This window comes from Lissotriton vulgaris, chromosome 11 (genome assembly GCF_964263255.1).
Source record: "Lissotriton vulgaris chromosome 11, aLisVul1.2, whole genome shotgun sequence".
NCBI lineage: Eukaryota > Metazoa > Chordata > Amphibia > Caudata > Salamandridae > Lissotriton > Lissotriton vulgaris.
The window spans coordinates 176347532-176368898 of record NC_141699.1 but is presented as its reverse complement, the minus strand read 5'-3'; the positions used below and the strand labels follow the sequence as shown (position 1 = coordinate 176368898).

General features: G+C 50.3%; 1 protein-coding gene across 1 annotated transcript in view; it reads left to right on the top strand.

The window, feature by feature from the left end:
• Positions 1-21367, top strand: part of HECTD4 (HECT domain E3 ubiquitin protein ligase 4) — a 2691195-nt gene that overhangs the window by 1312544 nt on the left and 1357284 nt on the right. The window lies entirely within an intron of this gene.

Here is a 21367-nt window from a genome sequence, read left to right as displayed (position 1 = left end):
AAGGCCCCTCTAATGCAATGTACCTGAAAGAAACAAGACCGTGTTAGATTCCTTACCTTAGAATATCCCCAGGCATCAGGCTGGATCCGGAAAGTTTTCGTCAGCAGTACCCTTTCGAGTCGGTAGGCGTCGTCTGCGGCTCCGCATCCGTCGTCTGCGTCGTGATCGCCAGGATGACGTCGTTGGAGTACTTAGACTCCGCCCTCGCGCTCTTACGTCTGTTTTTTCTTTTTTTCGCGCCAGCTAGCGCATATCCGGGTAGAGCAGTACTCTAGTCATTTTTTGGCTAACTTTTTGGTATATTTGTGATCTCTTTTTTCGAGTCGACTTCGACTCCTGGTGCCGTAGGGATGCCTGGCTTCAAGCCGTGGGACGCCTGTTACCGCCTGATGTCTGTGACCGACCCCCACCATCGGTGTCTCTACTGCTTCGGGCTGACCATGACGACAAGTCATGCCCCGACTGCCGGGCCTTGACCTCGAAAGCTATGCGGGAGCGGTCCCGTAAGCTACTCGAGATCCGGCAGTCAGTTGAGGAGGTCGAGGGACAGGTCGCGGAGACGCAGGTGCCCCTCGACGAGTCATCGTCATCACTTGTCGGGCTTGTGAGAAAGTGCCATCTTTCTTGCCTTGGTATGCCCCCACTTTTTTCTGAACTGCTGACTGAGTGTGCCCTGGGTACCTGCCAGTCAGGTACCCAGGGCCTGTGTTCCTTCCCTACAAAGAAAAGGTATGCTGAAACAAAATACCCAATTGGCATCTCTGGCCCCTGTCAGCCCCTAGTAAATGGTACCCTAGGTACCCAGGGCATGGTGACCAGAGAAGACCCCTGAGGGCCGCAGCACTTATTGTGCCACCCTCAGGGGCCCTGTACCCTGGCTCCCACACGCTGCCTTTTCAGGCTGAGTGCCTAGGTACAAAACTAAAGCAAGAGTCAACATGGCACACATCCCTGTGTGCCATGCCCACAGAACCCACTGCCCTGGCATACTTTAGTCACCCCTCTAGCTGGATGCCCTATTCCAGAGGTGAGGGCCCAGGTGCATGAGCCCTGTGCCCCTACAGTACCCAGGACCATTCCTGGGCACTGTAAGTGCAGTGTTGCCATTTAAGAGTATATGGTGCTGGGAGGTTGTCATTCATGAACTCCACAGCACCATAATGGCTTCATTGAAAACTGACAAGTTTGGTACCAAACTTCTCAGCACATTAAACCCGCACTGATGCCAGTATGGGATTTAATGTAAAATGCACGAGAGGGCATCTTAGAGATGCCCTCCAAAAACCCGAACCTACAATCCGCGTCTGGGCTGAGTGGCTGCAGAGGCTGCCACACCGCAGACATGTAGCTGGACCCCTGGGTGGCGAGCCCCCGCTCTCCTGGGTCTGCAACAAAGCACATCCTGGCCGAGGTGCTATGTCTCCTCCCCCAGGATGGACAGGGGGAAGCTTCAATGGCATACCGCCTCTGAGAGCTTTTCCAGACCATTTGCGGTACCCAGCAACCAGCCCCCCCACCAGTCCTCCCCCCCCCCCCTCTGGCGGGAAGACTGGCGGAGAAAACAACATCAGGAAGGGGGGTGTGCCAACCTATGCCAACTCCACTCCTCAGGTGGAGGAGGCGAGGTGAAGCACGACCCCGGGCTAGGGCCATCTTTTAGATGGGGAGTCATGCCCAATCCCAGCTAGGCTCCTGCCCCCCTCCCACAGGAGAGGAGCAGGCTAGGGGCTGTACTCTCCCCAGGACAGGGACCAATTGGTCCATGCCCTTGCCCTACCTGTAACGCCCCTAAATTTAGTATTTAGGGGCTCCCTGAACCTTCCTTCCTCAGATCCCGATATCAAAAAGAAGAAAGAAGATCAAGAAGAAGACCCGCCGTGCAGCTGCTAACAACAGGACAACAACAACTGACTTGGCCCCAGCCCTACCGGCCTGTTGATCCTGGAACCTGCTCCTGCCTAAACCCGGTGACCTCCGCGGACAGCAAACCTTGGGACACCCAGAGGACCTGCCTGCCTTGACCCTCTTGACGATTGGGACTCCCATCAGCAGAGACTCTGCTGCAACAACCCACCAGAAAGCTCCGGACCAGCCCACTCTGCACCAGCCGAGCCCGGGCCGGGCCAACCCGCACCAAGACCACGAGGCCGTCCCCCCGGCGACTGGGACCCGAAGTCCAGTGCCCAAAGACCCTCATCGACTAATCAGCCAACGCCTGCAGACTCAGAACCAGGGGCCACGCCAACCGCGACCAGCGGAGGGTAAGCTTTTCCGACAGCCATAGACACCCCTGCACCCGTTGCCCCGCGGCCCCCTGTGCCACCCTTTGGGGTACCTACCTGTGCTCCATCATCCCAACTTACCTCTCGAAGTGCTGGTCGCCCCTGGAGGGTCACTGTCCCCGAGCCTGCGGCCTTTGTTCCTTTTTCAAGATCCTCATTGGATAACATTGAGCGCCCGACGGCTCAAAAGCACCCTGCACCCAGCCGCCCGAGTGCCGCTGGCTGTGACCTCTTTGCCCTATCCTACTTCCCCTCTTGCCCTGGGCAAGTGACCAGGAGCCCAGCTCCCAGAGACGCTGGCCTGCTAGCCAGCAGCCACCAACCGAAGGCCCCCTTTCCCTCATTGGATAACATTGGGCCTACCTACCTCTGCACCCGGCCACCCTTGCGTCTCTGGAACTTAACTAACTGTACTCGCCTGACCCTTAAGGACCCTTGAGTCTATGCCCAGAACCCTAACTTCACCAACCAAGTACTCATTAAGTGTGAAGTTTTGAAAACTGAAAATTTTGCTATAGAATTAGCCAAAGTCAGAATTCGAAAATACTCACCCGTGATCAGGAGAGAAGCCAGTACTGAACCTTTCAGCCCAGTTTTGAACCACAAAAGTAATCCCTAGCGGGTTTACTAGTAACCTGTATTTTCCCCATAGGAACCCATTGTCTGTTTTTCTATGCACTTTCTTCTAAGTGTCTACTTTTGAAAACTGCAAATATTCTTTAAAAATCGTACGAAATACTGAAATGCAATTACCTAACTGTTTTGAGTTAAGCCCCCAGTGCTGGCCCTAGGAGACTGGTGCTGGGTTACAAAAGTAACGCGATCCTACTATACCTGTAAACTGAATTTCCTCCCATTGAATAACATTGTGAGAATCACCTCGAAAAGTTTCTAAATGTGAACTTTTAAAACAGCTTTAAATTCAGGAAAAATCATCACTGTAACTAAAACGTTTTTGCTAATCTGGTTTCAGCTTAGACCCCAGGACTGAATCCAAGATCTAGTCCTGGAACTACCAAAGTAAACCATAAAGTAATCAACTGTACTTTCCTATGAAAACCCATTGAGGTTAATGCTAGAGTGTGGTTCAGAACTGTATGGCTTATTAGCTAACCTGTGATTATTGTGTGTACAAACTTATTGCTCCTCTGCAAAGTATTTACATGAGAACACTCGTAACTTGAAAAGTATATTTTTATAACTGTTGGTTCTAAAAATAAATCAACCATATCTTTGGATATACAAACAATTGGCCTGGAGTTCAGTCCTTGAGTGTGGGAAACATTTTGCTGACTAAGTGTGTACATCAAATGCTTTACAGTGTCCTCTGGTACTGCCTTACTGCTCGGCCAAGCTACCACTTTGGAGAGTAAGGTCAGTTCTGACTTTAACCTCTGTTATACCTCTGGGGTTGGTGGACTCTATACACACTGTACTTCCTTCTAGTCCAGTATATATAGAGCCACTTTCTCACAGGGCTCCAAGTCCTCCGGTAAGTTGAGACATTCTTAGAGGAAGTTGAAGAGGCGTCATCGCCTCTTCGGACTCCTCTCGCGCGACGTGGCAAAAGGTTCGGTCGACACCGTGCCGCAAGCGCCGCCTCCAGGCCCATACCCTTCGGTCCCTGGCCTGTGAGCGATGCCAGAGGAGATTAGTGATTTCCTCATTGCCATGAGGACTCACTTCCCTCCGTTGTGGCCTGCCGGTGCACCTTCGGGCCCCACAGACTCGACCGAGGGCCTTGGCGGGCCGTAGGGTGCTCCGGGCCCGGAGGGTGTTTCGGCCCCAGCGCCGTCGTCGACTTCGATTCCGACGCCGCCGGCCCCCGTGGGATCCGTGCCTGGATCCCGGTAGACGCCAGTTTCCTCTACGACTCCTCCGCTGGCGCCAACCCCAATGGTGTAGCTTCCGGCGCCGTCCTCGGACGACGTCGGCCCCAGTTTCAGCCCCTGTCCGGGTCCGGCATCGGCGTCGATGGGTGAGGCCTTCACCTACGACCCTGCTCCGTCATTCCAGCCTGTTTACCAGGACACGGATGAAGGGGAGGACTGGGATGGGTCTGAGGACCCTCTGGCACAGCAGTGCCAGTTGAGCCAGGACTGGGCAGATGAGCTAGGGGGGGCCAGTGGTTTGGACACATCGCCCGACACTGGATTCATCTCTTCCCCCATCCGTGGCTATGGAGGAGGGTGCTACATATGGTGTGGTGTTGGGCAGAGCTGCCAAGGTCTTGGCTCCTGAGCTCCCTGCTGCGCCTTGAGGACTAACCTCCTCACTGAGGTGCTTTAGCCGCCAGTAAGTTCCTCGGAGCCTCTACTGCCGTTCAATGAGGCCCTCACAGACGTTCTGATGGGCACCTGGTCCAAGCCCTCCACAGTGCCCCCTGTGGATCGGAATGTGACCCGACGCCACCGCCCGACTCTGGGCGACTCTAGCTTTCTGTCCGTGCACCCCACTCCAGAGAGCCTGGTGATCCAGGCATCTACGTCCCAGATCGCATTCCCGACCGCTCACCCGGATCGGGAATCAAAAAGGTTTGATCAGTTTGGGAAGGAACTGTTTTCCTCACTGAGTTTGGGGTTGCGGTCTATCAACACCGTTTGCCTTTTGGGCCGTTATGCCCACTTCTTGTGGGACACGGTTGCGGACGTGCTGCCACAGTGCCCGGAGGAGGCCCGGGCCCGGCTCGCCCAAGCCCTTGCGGAGTCGCAGGATGCAGCGCGTTATTCCATCAGATGTGGACTGGATACCACTGACTAACTGAGAAGGGCGATTTCCACGACGGTGGCGGTTCGCCGCCACGCCTGGCTGAGGTTCGACAATTTTTTTGGCGATGTCTAGGCCACGTTCATGGACATGCCCTTCGATGGCCGTCGCCTTTTTGGCGACAAGTCAGACACTGCTCTTGAGCGTTTCAAGGACTCCAGGGCTACGGCCAAGTCCTTGGGCTTGTCAGGCTAGCGCCAGCAAACTTCTGCTTTTCACCCCTTTCGTGGCCAAGGAAGGGGCATCCCCACACGTCCTGCCAGCCACAGGCTGCAGAGCCAGCCTCAAAACGGGCGTGGGAACCGCTGTGGCGGTGCCGGGGGACCACAGCAAGGTCAGTCCACATCCGCTCCCGCAGCACCTGCCTCAAAGCCTTCCTAGTTAGAGCTTTCAGGCCCTTTCGACGCCAGTGGGGGGCAGGGTCCGTCATCACCTCCTCCACTGGCGCTCCATCACATCGGACAGGTGGGAGCTGCAAATCTCCCAAAGGGGCTACTCCCTCCCCTTCGAGGCGACCCCTCCAGCCATGCCACCGCAGTGCCACCGCATGTCGGGGGTTCACTTGCAACTTCTGCAGGAGGAAGTTATGGCCCTCTTGGCCAAGGGGGCCATCAAGCGCGTTCCTGGGCTAGAAGTAGGACGTGGTTGCTACTCCCACTACTTTCTGGTACCCAGGAAGGGCAAAGGAGGCCTACGCCCTATCTTGGACCTCCGGAGCGTCAAAGGCATCCTCCGGAAGGAGAAGTTCAAGATGCTGACTTAAACTCGGGTCCTGGCTGCCCTAGACCCTGGAGACTGGATAGTAGTGTTGGACTTGCAGGATGCGTATTTCCACATGGCCGTCCTGCCGGCCCATCGGCGCTACCTGCGGTTCACGATAAGCCACGAGCACTTTCAGTTTACCGTGCTCCCCTTCAGCCTTACCAGCGCCCCCACCTCCAGACTACGGCCGATCTCCTGCACTCGCTGGGGTTCTCCATCAACGTACCGAAGTCACACCTGTGCCCCTCTCAGAAGCTCCTTTTCATCGGAGAGGTTCTGGACTCGGCGCAGTTTTGGGTTTATCCTCCTGAACAGCGGGTTCGGGATATTCAGGCTCTGGTTCCGATCTTTTAGCCTTTATCTCGAGTTTCGGTCAGGTTGACGCTGCGGCTCCTGGGGCTGATGGTCTCCTGCATCCTTCTGGCGCATCACGCCAGGTGGCGGATGCGGGCTCTGCAGTGGGTCCTGAAGTTTCAGTGGGCGCAGCATCAGGGCAACCTGTCCTGATCTCGGAGCGCACTAAGAGTCAGTTGCAGTTGTGGCTTACGAACCGCAACTTGGTCAGAGGCAGATCCCTCTTTGGTCAGAGGCAGATCCCTCTCCCTACCCCAACCGGAGCACGTTGTAGTGACGGATGCGTCCCTCCTGGGATGGGGGGGCCACATGGGAGAGGCGGAGATCAGAGGCCTCTGGTCTCCGGCGGATCCTGGCTCTATATCAACCTTCTGGAGCTGCGGGCGATCTGTCTCGCACTGAAGGCATTCCTTCCCTCTGTCAGGGAAAGTGTAGTGCAGATATTCACGGACAACACCACCGCCATGTGATACTGCAACAAACAAGGCGGGGTGGGGCTGTGGACCCTTTGTCAGGAGGCTCTGCGCCTCTGGACATGGCTGGAACACCAGGGCGTCACCCTGGTGGTTCAACACCTGGCAGTTCACCACCTGGCAGGTTTCCTGAACGCCAGGGCGGACAAACTCAGCTGCCGGTGCATGATGGATCATGAATGGCGTCTGAACTCGGACGTGGCGCAAGGTCTCTTTCGGCAGTAGGGAGAGCCATAGTATTCAGTTGGATAAAGTATTTTCCAGGGATCCAAAGCAGAAACGTTCCAAAATAGTAGAGTAGGCGGGGTAGGGTCACCATTTTTAACAACGCCATTCTCCCCATTACTGACAAAGGCAAGGTACCCCAAAAAATCAAAATTACTCTTGGTAGTTCTTAAAGCACGCCCCACGTTGCCCTCAAATAAGTCAGAAGCTTCATGATAAATTCTGACTCCTAAATAAGGCAGGCAACTGCTTTCCCATCTCACATCTAGTCCAACTGGCGGGTCAGTTCTACCCCCTCTCAAGGGAAAAGGCACGTCTTGTTCCAGTGAACTTTGAGCCCCGCCATCCGCCCTAGTCTAGCCAGCAATTCTCTGGCACGCTGTACTCCCCAGCAGCATCGGCGAGGAACATTAAAAGATCTGTATATAGAGCAATGTAGTGTGTCTGACCCATCCCGTCCAATCCCTTGTAATACCGCCTGATGGGGCATGAACAGCCAATTGCTCAATGGCCAGGGCGAACAGGAGGGATGACAGCGGGCATCCCTGCCTCGTCCCCCTGCAGGCTTCAGAAATCACGCCTCCCGTTCGTACCCTGGCTGTCGAGCGGGTATACAAAATCTTCGTCCAGGTCACAAACCCCTCCCCCAGGCCAAATGCCCTCAAGACCCTAAACATATATGGCCACTCAAGACTATCGAAGGCCTTTTCAATGCCAATCGATAGCACACACGCCTCTCCCCCTTCATCCACCGAGCCATGTACCAGTTGGCACAGCCTTCGTATATTCATGGCTGTGTTCCGTGAAGGAATAAACCGTGCTTGGTCTTCGTGCACAAGTGTTGTCATGTGGGCCCTCAGTCGATGGGCTAGAACACCACTCAAGATCTTATAATCCAGGTGCATCTCGAGAGGGCGACAGGCTGTGCGATCCCGTGCCGGTTTTTCCGGCTTGAGAAGGGGCACTATTACTGCCTCCCTTGTTCAGCTAGGTAGGTAGCCATCTTGTTTCGATTGATTGTAGAGTGTTAACAGTGGGGGGCCAACAGGTCCACATATGTGGCATAAAATTCAGATAGTAGCCCATCAGTGCCCGGGGTTTTGTTCCTGGCCATGCGCTTTATGGCTCCCCTGATCTCTCCCAACTCCACTGGCCGACCTAAGCTTTCTGCCTCTTCCACCTCAATCTGTAGCCATGCAACACTTGATGTTGTTGCACCAAGGGTATTGTGCTGGATAACATCAGCACAATATCAACTGTTGCATGGCTAAACACTTATAAGGTACAAGGTTTAGCCATGCAACAGGTGATGTTGTTGCACCAGGGATATTGTGCTGCAAAACTAAATACTTATAAGGTCCCAAAAGCGAGACCTATTGGCTATGCCAATGCTTGTTTCCTATAGGCATTATTTATTTGCCAATTCAGATCACAGCCATAGAATTTCTTACCTTTTTGGTTGTTCTTTAGATGTCACCATCCCACCCCGTTTGTCTGTGTTGTAGCTAATTTTCAGTTCAGGTTTTCTTCTTCTGGAACATGTGGCCCTTAGACATTATGGTTCCATGTCTTTGAGGATTGGTTTCCAAGGAGTCTGTGGTCTCCCTTGGCATCCTTTTCTTGAGGGTTTTTCTTCCTCCTCATAGGATGTGATAAGGATTCCATCCCTCAAAGGTCGTTATACCACTTCCACCTTATTTCATGAATTCCTTCTGCTTGAAGGAATTTATTCTCTTTTTCTTCCTCGCTTCCTTTTCGAGATGTGGATCTTATCCCCTTTTGTAGTTGTGTTATATTGGAGGTTTTGCTTTGTATACATCATGTCTCCTGTTGAGACATTTTTTACTGGCTGCAATCCTTGTTGTGCTTGTATGCACTGCCGTCCATTATTTTGGGGGGTTTCCATTTCGTGGTGCTTGATGCCTTCACAGACATGTACTCCATCTTTTATGAGAATCTTCAGTCAGGTCTGGCTGCCTGATATCTGTGTCTATTTGATGGAAATGTATCTGTTGAGACCTTCTGTGTGTTGGCCTTTATTTCGACTATACCTTTTGGTGGACCCCGGTAGTGGTCTTAATTCTTTTCATAGTAGCGTTTTCACTCCTGTTGTTAACCGCCTGATGGTAGCCTTTTCAGTCAGTAGCATTAGTTCAATGGGAGGTTGACATTATTTTTCACTCCGTTGCTGCCTCAACTTTGGTCTATTACCAATGTATTTTTGTATTTAGGTCTATCTTTCTTTCGATGGATACCTCTATTCTATGGGTGTCCCTTATTCCTACCCTGGTCAGTCTCCCAATATATATTGCAGGTATGTTTTAAACATTTTTTTTTAATATCTGTTTTAGTTCGAGGCATGTGGGCTGCTGAATTCGTATCTGTGCATAGATCGCCGCCTAGTGTTGGGTCCGGATGATTGCACATTGTTGTCCTGGAAGAGTCTTCGAAGTATCACGAGATAGGTGGCTCCTCCCCTGGACTACAGTGCGCATGGGCATCCTCTCCATCCTCAGATTGTTTTTTCTGCCATTGGGTTCGGATGTACTTTCTTGACTCAAGTTCGGAATCAACATAAAACTCTTTGCGCAAGGCCAAAAGGCCTTCGGGGCGTCGGTATTGTCTCGTTCGGTGCCTATACTTCATCCAGTTCCTCGAACAGGATGTCAAAGGCCGTTTGCCTTCTCGACACCAGGCCCCAACTTCGACGACGATGGAACAGAGCCCGTTCAAGAGATGCCCCGTCTGCAACTCTAAGTACCCCCACATTGATGTGCACCCAGTGTTCAATAAATGTTTGTCCACGGACCACGACGAGGCCAGCTGTATGGCCTGTTCAAAGTTCCGGTCGAAGACGACGCTTCGAGTTCGACGCGCCGCGCGACAGTCGGTGCAAAAAGCGACACCTGACCCGGAGAACATCTTCGAAGCCGATGACGATGAAGGCGTGGATGAAGAAGTTCCTGACCAGCAGTCAGACCTCGAGTCGGAGCGAGATTCTACCTTCGGTATGGACAACGATGAAGACTACGTCCATGAAGAAGACGTCGTCGAGGTAGGAGACGACGCAGAGGCAATCAGAGCCGTCGATGACGACTCGAGCGATGAGGAAGGCCCACCCACAATCGTGGGGCCTAATATTGACACTGTACTCTCTAAGGCTCAGATCGAGGCATCGCCGGAAGGCCTTAGCCGAGATCCTAAGTTACATTCTGTAGCCCGCGTCAAGGCCCGGCTAAGAATACATCGACGGAGCCATCGGTCGATCTACAAAAATCGAAACCGAAAACAGAGGCAAAAACTAAACCAAAACTGGTTAAAGCAGTCCTCGGATCGACGCCCTCGAGCTCCTCGGCTCCAGTCAAGTCTACTAACGTCGTCGACCCTTCGGGGCCACAAGGCGCCGCCGACCCCAAGAGCAGGGCGCCGAAGCCAGTCTCGACGGTCAAGCACGTCATCCTGACGCCTTCGACGTCGACGTCCAAACATGGCGACCCTGCCAAAGGTCTCCAGGCTAAAAAGACTGTTGAACCGATGCTTGCAGCCTCAAAGACTCTATTCAGTAAGTCACTCGAGTCGAAGACCAAACCCGACCCGAAGGAGCATGTCGCGTCGAAGACCAAGACCGTACCTGCTGCGCACCATCAGCTTGAGTCGACGCAAGGCCGCAAGCATGCTGGTGATACATCGAAGCCAATCGCATCGAAGACTGCATCGATCCCTAAGGCGGTCGGTTCGTCTCCGGTGCCTCCACCACCAATTAAATACGGACTGCCCCCGACCGCTCGACCCAAAACGCACGAGCCTCAAAGGAGCGCCGAACCCTCCAAAAAGGTATCGGAACCTCCTGAATCTCAGTCCATCCTGGAGGAGGTAATGTTCCAGGCACCCTCGTACGACAATCAGTTGAAGATCTACATCGACTCGGATTCTGGCAGACTCGCCATTCACAAAAGGAAAATCGCACCAGAACATCCTTTGGAGTCATATAAAATCCCCCTAAAAAAGGAAAAGGACTCTGCAACATCACCTGTTCTCTTGGAACATGTTCAGTCCTATACACAACATGGTGCCGATTCTCCCACACGCAGCGACGAGGAAGTGGGAGATGATTATAGTCATATGAGATTCCTTTACAATACTGACGCTGATCAAGGGGAGTCTCAACACTGGACTGACCCTGCTGACCCTGGTGATCCCCACACTACGCCCGACACTGTCTTATAGTGTCAAAACATCACCTACTGAAAACACAGCGGTTTTTAATGCCTTAATTGAAAGAGCAGCCCTCAACCATGATATTGACATGCACGCAGAGCCAGTGGAGGAGGACTTTCTCTCCGATACATTCTCCACCTCAGAAAGATCAGTAAAAACACTGCCTATGCTAAGGGGTGTCCTCAAATATGCTACTGACATTTTCAAGGAACCCACAAGAGCAAGGGTTATAAACTCAAGGATTGAAAGAAAGTATAGGCTTGCGCCTGCGGACCCTATGTACATCAAGGGCCAACTCCCATTGGACTCCCTAGTAGTGGCTAATGCTCGCAAGAGAGCAAACTCTCAGACAAGTGGTGATGCTCCTCCTCCGGAATCCAAAATCTTAGAGGCTTCTGGTAAACGGGTGGCAGCTCAAGCAGCTAATATTTGCCAGATATGATAGGGCTCACTACGACACACTAGAACAGCTGATGCAACACCTGCCTGATGCTTACAAAGAGGGAGCAAAAATGCTGATACAGGAAGGAAAGTTGATTTCAAATGGATCCATCAAGTGTGCACTCGATGCAGCAGACACAGCAGCTAGAGCCATCAACACTAGCGTAATGCTGAGACGTCATGCCTGGCTCCGCATCTCTGGTTTCAAACCAGAAATCCAAACAACTTTGCTCAATCAGCCTGTTAACCCTGACTTTCTCTTTGGCCCTGATGTAGACACTACCCTTGAGAAAATTAAAAAAGACACAGACAGCAAAATCCATGGGGGCTCTGTGGTACTGAAATTCCGGACCCTGCTGTTCCACCGGTATCGAGGTCCAAACACTCGTATCACAAAATATCGTCGTACCATGACGAATTTGGTATCAACGGACCGGTAATGATTAGGACATTATCCCTATGCATTTGCGTCACGATTGAGTGATGCTAACACCCTTAAATCGTGGTTTCCGTTCCGAACCCTCAGACTCCATTTTGTAAACGGCATCCATCTTATGACTTGCCCTCATATAGTCAATCGATTAAGGCCGAGTTTGATCTGAAAGGACACGTCCACCGTAGCTGACTTCCCCATGACCTGGCCGAGCTGACTCCACTGCCTCCAGCCAAACCTGTTTGGGCAGCTCCTCGCCCAGTGGCCGAGTAAGATATCATCAAGGCACAACATGCCATAAACCATTCACTACATACAGACCATGTTTTCCATACACATACACCTGTCCATGATTCTTGTTTATGACCAGTTTTACGATGGGAGGGTGCCCGACCTTATTGGTGTTTCATCGATATCTGATGGGAATTCTGGGCCTGGCGGGGTAATCCATCACGATCCGGACATCTAAAATATGTGCTGACCAGCATGACTTCGCTCTTTGTATTATTGTAGAAATATGTGTATAACCATATCATAAACTCAAGAATTTTTGCCCGCAGCTGTTATTTCTGTATATAAGGAGAAGGCTGGTTCTGTAAAAACGAACAGTCTCCTGAGAACTTACAGCCCGTGCTGTTGTAATTCTGGGACACATGTTACTTGGTTGCAACCAATAAACCTCGATCTCTGACTTCAACTAGAAGACTCTGTGTTTCTGTAGTCCAGAACAGGGAGAACCCAGAGGTCTTCGGGTGTGGTCCCCTGGCACCACCAGGTCTCTAAAAACCCGGCACATCAGCTCTGCAGTCACAGCAGTTCAGGGGCAGTTCCTTTCGTCGCTCCGGTAACAGGGGAGCTTCTAGAGGTCAGGTATTACAGCAAGCCCAGTACAACAAGGGGACCACGCAGACCACCTATAACAAAAACAACAGGGGTGGATATCGTGGGAACAGCACCAAAGGCAGAGGACGTGGAAATAACAGTGCCAGATCCTCCGCCCCCAACAAACAGTGACACCTTTTCACTGCCCCCAGACCATTTAACACCGGTCGGGGGAAGACTCCAGCAGTTCCCGCCGGTTTGGGAAGGCATCACCACAGACAGGTGGGTGAGACAACTTATCCAATACGGCTATTGTCTGGAACTAACCTCCACTCCCCCAACATACCCCCAAGGCACCGTCCTATGTCCGCAGAGCACATGCACTTATTGCAGCAAGAAGTACTCTCCATGCTGCAAAAAGGGGCAATAGAACTCGTGCCTTTAGAACAGCAAGGTACAGGGGTGTACTCTTGGTACTTCTTAATTCCAAAAAAGGACGGTTCCCTGCGGCCCATTCTAGACCTCATACCCCTGAACCAGTACATCTTGTCAGAACATTTTCATATGTTGACTTTACAGCAAGTCCTACCATTGCTCAGTCAGGGAGACTTCCTGGCAACCCTAGATCTGAAAGATGCATATTTCCACATTCCCATCCACCCAGGTCACAGGAAGTATCTCAGGTTAACCGTCAACAACCAGCATTACCAGTTCAAGGTCCTGCCTTTCGGGGTCACCACTGCCCCCAGGGTGTTCACCAAGTGCTTAGCGACTGTGGCTGCGCACCTTCGGAGACAACACATCCATGTTTATCCCTACCTGGACGACTGGCTTGTCCAAGCAAAGTCAGCCCAGCAGTGTGCCAGCCACATGTCACGCACAATTCACCTCCTACACAGTCTAGGATTCTCATTGAATTACCCAAAGTCGCACCTTCAGCCCGCTCATGTACAACAGTACCTAGGTGCAACATTAAACACTCTAACAGCAACAGCGCAGCCAAACTCTGCCAGAGTCAACAGCATGCAGTTGCTAATCCAGAAATTCAGGCCCCAGCACTCGCTCCCAGTGCAGGTATTCATGCAGCTGATCGGTATGATGGCCTCCTGCATCTTCATAGTCCCGCACGCGAGGCTACACATGCGTCCGCTTCAGGAGTGCTTGGCACAACAGTGGAACCAGGCTCATGGGCATCTGAAAGACCTAGTGTTGGTGACCGGTCGTGCATACAACTCTCTGCATTGGTGGAACACACAAAACCTTTGCAGGGGACGACCGTTCCAAGAGCCTGTCCCACAAATAGTGCTGACAACAGACGCATCTCTCCAGGGCTGGGGAGCGCATGTCCTCCATTATACTGTGCAGGGTCTATGGACGACGCAGAAGCAAAAGATGCATATCAATCTGTTGGAGCTGATGGCAATCTTCATGGCGATGAAGGCATTCAAATTGCACTTGTGCAACAAAGTCGTGCTGATCCGGACGGACAACATGACTGCAATGTATTACATCCAGAAGCAGGGAGGCATACACTCTCCGCAGCTATCTCATCTAGCCCAGAGCATGTGGAAGTGGGCTATCCAGAGGAACATGTTCCTCATGGCAGAACATCTCCCAGGCAAAGACAACCAGATGGCGGACCTGCTCAGCAGGCACAGCCATCAGATGCACGAGTGGGAGATACATCCCTCGGTGCTCCAACCATATTTCCAGCAGTGGGGTCATTCAGAGATCGACCTATTCGCCACACAGGAAAACGCAAAATGCCAAACCTTCGCCGCCAGGTTCCCACACCAGCAGTCTCAGGGCAATGTGATATGGATGAACTGGTCAGGCAGATTTGCGTACGCTTTTCCTCCAGCACCACTCATACCGCTAGTGGCACGCAAACTGCGACAACACTCCATGACGCTCATCCTGGTTGATCCAACGTGGGCACGGCAGGCCTGGTACACCAAGTTCCTAGAACATTCAGTGGTGCCCCAAGAAAGGCTGCGCCTCACGCCCAGTCTCCTCACTCAGAGCCATGGAGACATTCAGCACCCAGATCCACAACAGTTGAGCCTTGCGATATGGCTCCTGAGGTCATAGAGTTTGGCTACCTCAACCCACCCCCTGACTGTATGAACATCATCAAGGAGGCAAGGCGACCTACAACTAGGGCATGTTATGCGGCCAAATGGAAACGGTTTTGTCATTTACTGTTCCAATAATGACATTGATCCGCTGGATGCGTCCACGCAGAACATCATATGCTATTTATTGCATCTCTACAGATGCAATCTGTCATATAGTTCCATCAGGATACACCTGGCCGCCATTGCGGCATATCTTCAAAACAGGCAGCATCTTTCCCTTTTCAGGGTGCCTGCCATTAAAGCCTTTCTGGAAGGACTCAAAAGAGTGACCCCTCCCAGGCACCCTCCTTCACATGTCTGGAATCTAAACGTGGTTCTCACCAGACTAATGGGACCACCCTTTGACCCCTTCACTATTGTGAAATACAGTTTCTCACATGGAAAGTGGCTTTTCTGGTAGCCATCACATCGCTACAAAGAGTTAGTGAGCTTCAAGCCCTAACTATTCAAGAGCCTTTCATACAAATTCATGCTAATAGGGTAGTGCTACGAACCAACCCTAAATTCATGCCTTAAGTGGTGTCGCAGTTCCACATTAATCAAAACATTGAACTGCCAGTTTTCTTCCCCAATCCAGATTCTGTGGCAGAGCGAGCACTGCACATCTTAGATGTTAAAAGAGCTCTCCTGTATTACATCGACAGGACAAAAGATTTCAGAAAGACCAAGCAACTGTTTGTTGCCTTCTCTCCACAACACAAAGGCAACCCCATTTCCAAATCAGGTATAGCCAGATGGATTGTTAAGTGCATACAAATCTGTTATCAAAAAGCTAAACGCACATTAACAGTGCCCCCAAGAGCGCATTCCACACGCAAGTTAGGGGCATCCATGGCTTTCCTAGGTAACATTCCCCTAGAGGATATATGTAAAGCAGCCACATGGACCACCATACATACATTTACCAAACACTACTGCGTAGATGTACACTCCAAACAGCAAGCTGCTGTAGGACAGGCTGTTCTCAAAACCCTTTTTCAGACTGCTGCAGCTGGCACGGGCAACCACCGCTAAGGAGGTAACTGCTATTTATTCTATGCACAGATATGAATTCAGCAGCCCACATGCCTCGAACGGAATATGCTACTTACCAGTATGCATCTGTTCTTGGCATGTAGGGCTGCTGACATTCATATCGCCCGCCCTCCTCCCCGGTGCCTGTCGCAGCTGTAGCACTCAGAATCATTCTCAGGCATGGTCATCACTTACTGTATTACACTCCATTTCTGCCACAATGGCGAAAAACAATCTGAGGATGGAGAGGATGCCCATGCGCACTGTAGTCCAGGGGAGGAGCCACCTATCTCGTGATACTTCGAAGACTCTTCCAGGACAACAATGTGCAATCATCCGGACCCAACACTAGGCGGCGATCTATACACAGATATGAATGTCAGCAGCCCTAGATGCCAAGAACAGATGCATACTGGTAAGTAGCATATTCCTTGGCATTTGTAAAATTACCCTTGTTACAATCAATACAGTTTCATTGTCACAGCAGCGAGACAATCGGTAGGACATTATCAAACGTTTTTCTCCATGTTACTTTTTTTTATATGCCTCTGAGTTAAAACATTGGTGCCCCACATCATCTTACCCAGTACTATTCAGCCCTAGGATGTCCATTGTCTGCTAGCTTACAGTATTAATTAATAAAAACCTCCACTATGAGAGAGCTTATTATAAGGAGTGGTTAGGTTTCTATCAGCAATAATCTTCTCGTATGTGCATGTATTGAAAATGTGTATATAGTTGCCATACAGAAACTCAAATAATGGAGAAAAATAAAAAGGAAAGATACAAACTCAGTGCATCCATAAAAGATATGCTCAATTAAAACTTATATAAATCTACCAGGTGTCCTCAGTCAGTAGAAACATTAGAAACTGTATGGTTGGTGCTTCCGTCAGGTCAGGGGGCCCAAGGGGGAGTGGGGAAACGCAAGGAGAGCCTTAGGCAGGCGAGGGCAAGGACCGGCAGCCAACCTACCGAAGGGGTCATCCAAGTAGTGGCCTGATAGGACAAGGCTGATTCAACCCTCACTCGAGGTCCCAGAATCACAGAAAGGTTCTACAATGGTCACCCGACATTTGGGGGGTATCTGTCACCCCCTGGTCCCTCAGATTCATCTGCACTCGTCTGTGACTCATGGTCAGGTGCATTTGTCATTTGCCATGCCCTTAATATGTCCACCCATGGTTCTGCCAGGGGTTTGCACCTCTTCGTAATCTCATCTTCCCTAAGCAAGGCCTTTTCCTCCGCTCTGGCCCAACAGGAAACATCTTTTTCCCAGTCTACTATTAAAGGATTTATTCTTGCCTTTAGATTGAGAGCTATTCTCCTTTTAGCCAAGAGGAAGGCCAGGTCCACAAACCTATGACCCGTTCTTTAGGATTTGGGCCTCTGGAATAGTCTCAGAAGACATACCTCTGGGTAGCTGTAATGGCTGGATTTTCTGAGTAGGTGGGATCAGCCCCTAGGGGCCCCTCCAACCCAGCCAGAACGTAATCACATCCCTCCTCAGGACCAACTATCCAGGCACCTGGTACCTACCTGAGGATGGGGAACTCGCAATATACAAGCTCATATTATTAAAAACACCACTAAATCTATAGGGATACTAAGAATACTCACTGATTACTAGGGATATCCATACCCTACACCACACTTATTTACATCAGTTGGTCTCGCGGCCACCCTGACCCAGACCGTTCTACCCTAGGGCAGATATGACACACAATCCGGTGCGTCTACACACGGGCCTGCAGAACCCAATGCTCCCTTTTCCAAACTGTTCGCAATCCTGCGAAACTACACACTAGTTCAACCTCCTAGTGTTCTCACTTATTCAAGCCACAATCCAGTGGGTATCCACACTGGTCTCCCACCCAGTGTTCTCACTAACGCCGCATATCAACGACGACCACATTCCTATGAACACCTATACATATATATATATATATATTGGGAAGTCTCTTCACTAAGGGTCTGCTACTACAATATTAGGAGTTAGCCAATTAATATCGTGTGCTCCCTATTCTCGGCATCATAGGTCCACTCACTCCCTATTTATGTGATCACCACTTACCTGATTGGGATTACTCATCCATTCACGTACCTAGCAAACACCTAGGAGCTTTGTTCACCTGGATTGAACAAGAATACAAGGGGACACGTGCCAGTTTTCTACAAACTGGGGGTTGTTTTATTACAACAATATAAACATTTACACAGATCTGACAAAGACTATAGGTAGAACACACCGCTTGAAAGAGAAGGATTAAACATAACAGGAACACTCCGCTGAAAGGGAAAAGATTAGACATAAAGTGTAAGTGTAACTAATTCAGACTACCTCACCTATTAGAAGGAAGATTTCTCTCTCTGCCTCTGGTGGGATTAGGGCTCTCTCTCTGCCTCTGGTGGGATTAGGGCTCTCTCTGTCTCTCCCTCCTTCACCACATCACCACGCCTCTGGTTCAGTTGCTCCAGCTGACAGCCTTCTTTGATGCTCTCTGCACTGCTTTCTCTCTCCTCATCTTCAGCAATCGTCTGCCTTCTTTCTCCATTCAAGAACTGCACTCTATTTTGCAGCTCCAGCAGACATCCTCTCTCTCTCTGCAAGCTGCTCTGAGCTCCAAGCTGTTCTGAGCTCCCAGCAGTTCTGTGCTCCAAGCTGTTCTGAGCACCACGCTGAACTGCACACCACGCTGGACTGACCTCCAAACTGAACTGACCACTCCTCCTCTCCTGTAGCTCACTAATATGGATTCCTCTCCCCTCATGGAAATTTCCACCGGAGGGCTGTCTCCTACCGAATTCCTGTGCCAGCTCCCAGGCTTCCACGCAACCGCAGTGGCCATCTGCTTGTTACGTCTGGGCCCAAGAGAAAAACACATTTCTCGGATAAGAAGCAGTCCTAACTGGATTTCCTCTAGCACACAACAGCCTTAACTATAAACATTGCCTTTACCCTAAAAAGCCTCTCAGCTTCAGCAAGATGGAGTCCTTCTAGCTCTAGGCCTGTAGGCCTGAAAGGGGTGAAATGCTCCTTAGCTCTGTCAGAATACCTACATAAACCATACCAATGTGTCTAATATGTCAAAGCCAATAGGCAATAGACAGGTGAAAGTCAAGAATAAAGGCATATTAAGCAGCTATCCTCTTCTAGATCTGGAAAAAAGGGCTTAAAAGGGCCAACACAGGCTAAGAATACCTATACTAGATGCGAGCAAGATTAATGATCTATATCACTGCTAAATAAAGCCAAAAACTCTGCCATAACAGTAGCACATCATATTACGAGCCATAACCCTGTTTACAGTGTCTATGACCCTGGTCCAGTAATCGTTAGGCCCAGGACAGGACCGTACCATATGATCAAAGTCAACGTCTTTTTGTGAGCATCCGTCGCCTGCCTGGTTTTCGCTACCGTACACTACATTCCACCTGTGTGGGGTGAGGTAGGTTCTATCGAGTATGTTAAACTGTATAATTTTAAGGCTACATTTCTGGACACTTTCTTGGGGCTTCCTGGGGCCTTTTTCCATTCCTTTTCAGTTAACTGCCTATTCAGGGTGCCCTCCCATTGTTCCCTTACACGAGGCAAAGGCCGGTGTGTCATCCCCGTTATTGCCAGGTAGAGCCATTTTACCAGGTTTCCTGCCGACCCTAAGGTCACCACTGCCTGAAGGGCCGTATGAGTGACAGGTTCTTTCAAGTCACCTCCCCACAACTCAGTCAACGCCCCCCGTATCTTATGATAAATCAAAAACTGTCCCGGTGGCACGTCCTGATATTCCAGGAACTCCGCTAACGGCAGCAGTACACCTTCGCTGTAGCACTCTCCAACCGACAGCACTCCTGCTTCCTCCCAGCCCTGCGACTGCCCCTGCGTGAGAGGTGGGCCCATGCCTGCCTGCGGTAATCCATATTGCAGGTATGGTTGTACTGAACTTTTCCATAGTGTCTGCCTTTGTAACTACACCTTTCTTGGTGCTCTAGTTCGATCTTAACTTGGACGTTGCTTATGCATTTCTTTTTCCTTTCTCCTCTGGGCTTCTACGTTACATAGTCCCAGAGGGTTACCTTTCTAGGAGGGTTTTCTCCAACTGAGAATGGTCTCTACCAAACATAGTTGTTCTTCTCTTAATGCTTTTCTTCAGCATTAATGGGATCTCTTTTGCATTCTCTCCATCGTGGATATGCTCTGAGATTCCCTTTTCTCTGTGTTTCACAGAGTGAGGTTAGCTTACATACTGATTTCCACAACATGGAGCTGGAGCTTTAATTCAGTGATATGGGGTGTTGTCCATCGTCCTTCAGCCTTGTCCAGTCATGGGTTGTATACCTTTGGCAGGGCTGCATAGTATTATTGTTTCTATGAAGTGTTTTCTCTAGGACTTTATTATCCCTCTGCTGTGGGTAATGTTTTCCACATGCTTCTCATGGTCTTGACGATTTCAGCTCCCTACGGGCTTCCCACAGTCCTTCTGGTGGAGCATCTTCTTTGCCTCACCTATATTCTTACGACAGCCTGGTCACTTCATCTCATTACAGATCAGATAATCCTGTTAAGCGATCTTTTGTGAGTTCAGTTGAATGGACTAGTAAAAGTGGCCCCCGGAAGGCTTGCTTGCTCATTCCACCAGAGCGAATGCTGCTACCACTGCACTGCACTGACGCATAGTGTGTCAGTCTTGAACATCTGCCTAACTACTGCCTGGGCTTCCCTCCACACGTTCATGAAACACCACTGCCTGGATGGCCAAGTCTGGCTGGAGGGGCAGTTTGCCCTATCTTTCCTGCAGGACATCTGAGACTAAGCTATTTCACAGACCCACCACTTACGTAGCATCTGCTTTGGTATCAGTTCACAGTGTAAGACATCTGGAGTTAGAAGTCTGTATCAGAAAGACCCGTACAAACCACCTTAAACTGCTGTGGGTTGGCAATATATCGAAAATCATCAACAGTGTCAGACGGTCAATCCACAATCAGCTGTCAAACGCCTTTATGTTAGATGTTTACGTTATATGTTAAAACTAGGTACAGGGCCGAAAAACAAGGGGTCATTTGCAACCAACCAACAAAGGTCGCAAGCTTACAGGGACATTCTAACAGCCATTCAACAACCACCTATCAAAAGCCTTTATGTAATTTGGCTATGCTAATTGAAACAGCGAATTGTGCTAACTGTTATGTGTATATCCTGTCAAAGAAAAACAATAAAAATATATTTAAAAAAAATAAAATAGGCAAATTACATACATTTTATAACCTCTTTTCTGGTAGAGACTCTAACCGCCGATTCCTCACTAGTCCTCCTTCCTCCCCCTTCTTTGGAATGGACTCATACAGTATATTAATAAGACTTGCACTGGGATAGTCTGATTTCTGTGGGCTGTATTTCCAACATCGCATAGATCAAAAAGAAACTGTCATAAACATGCA